This window comes from Mandrillus leucophaeus, unplaced genomic scaffold (genome assembly GCF_000951045.1).
Source record: "Mandrillus leucophaeus isolate KB7577 unplaced genomic scaffold, Mleu.le_1.0 Scaffold395, whole genome shotgun sequence".
NCBI lineage: Eukaryota > Metazoa > Chordata > Mammalia > Primates > Cercopithecidae > Mandrillus > Mandrillus leucophaeus.
The window spans coordinates 300938-302497 of NW_012104198.1; positions in this window are offsets into that span (position 1 = coordinate 300938).

A 1560-nucleotide genomic window follows, 5' to 3' on the forward strand; every position below is an offset into this window, starting at 1 on the left:
CTTCTTAAAGGAGGAGAATGATCCTAGAACAAAATGTTTTGTGAGGTAGTGAGCTTCTCATCACCAGTGATGTTCCAGCAGAAGTTAAATGCCCGTTCCCAGGGAAGTTGTAGGAAGGAAGCACTCACTGGGTGGGATCACATAGGGGACCTCTAAAGTCCCATCTGCCTCTTAAGATTTTATTCTGGCCGGGCATGGTGGCTCAAGCCTGTAATCCCAGCACTTTGGGAGGCCGAGAGAATGGCGTAAACCCAGCAGGCGGAGCTTGCAGTAAGCTGAGATCCGGCCACTGCACTCCAGCCTGGGTGACAGAGCGAGACTCCATCAAAAAAAAAAAAAAAGATTTTATTCTAACTGTACACAAACACCTAGACAGACATTTATCTCATAATTAAGCAAAATATATAAAATGTAAGTTTTTCAAATAAACAAATTTTGAGGGGTTGTGTTTTATCAAAGGGATCAGTTTGGGTGACTTTAACTAGAATCGTAAAATATTACAGGTAAAGGGGACTTTGTCCACTTTGTTTCCCAAAACAAGAATTCTTTCTAATAGAACATTTTAGCACAATTACATTTTGTTTAGAATTTGACCTCGGACATAGTAGGAGATAAATATATATTTGTTTAATGAATATATAGCCAAAGAAAAAAATGTGATTTATACAACTTTTCAAAAATACAACTATTGTTCCAAGGAAGATTCAAGTGTACAGTTTTGGCTGAGAGGACCCAGTTTGAGAAGCTGCTGTTGAGTGCAATAACAATAGTGAAAGGTGCTTGTTTTGTTTAATTTTGGTCTCGTTGTTTGGTCGTTGTTAGAGAACAAAAGGTCAACAGTATTTTCTGATGACGATTATACTCCTTTAAAAAATGTGGATCACCAATAAAACTTCCAGAAGAAAACGTCTTCCCATGTCCTTAGGTTATGTAAATACCTATCGAGGTGTTTGAGGGGAGGCATGTTGTCTCACAGTTCCCTTATTCAGAATGTACCTGCCCCTACCCCTTATACATATGACCCATCCCAAGCCTCAGCTGCACTTCACCACCTGGTGAGTGGAGAGGGTGCCAGGCATGGTAAGCACAATCCCCACAGGCAAGCCCAAACAGTAAATGTCAGATCTGTTGGGAGTGCCATGGGGTTGAGATTATGAGGCTCATACCTATTTCTCTAAACTCAACACCCTGGTGGCCAATCTTTTCAAGAAATAGGAGGGAGAGTTTTGAATGGACTCTGGATTCATCAGGCAGCTTTTAGGGTCCCTTAGAGACCCTTCCCTGTGGCCTCATCTTCTGCTCCACCTATCCCTTTATCATAGAGATTGCTACCTCTAATACTGGGATGGGATCTACATTTTCAAGGGACAGTTCCTGTTGCACCTGCTTTTTAAATGAAGTCAACTCTATATCAGCTACTTGGAAAAGAACACTAGTCTCATCAAATAAGTCATCTTTGTTGTCTGGCACACTGACTTGTCAAGTTCCAAATGTCACGACCTGTGAAAACTCGAGACAACTATAAAGCACGTTAATGCCGGAGCAGTGGGCCCTATGGCT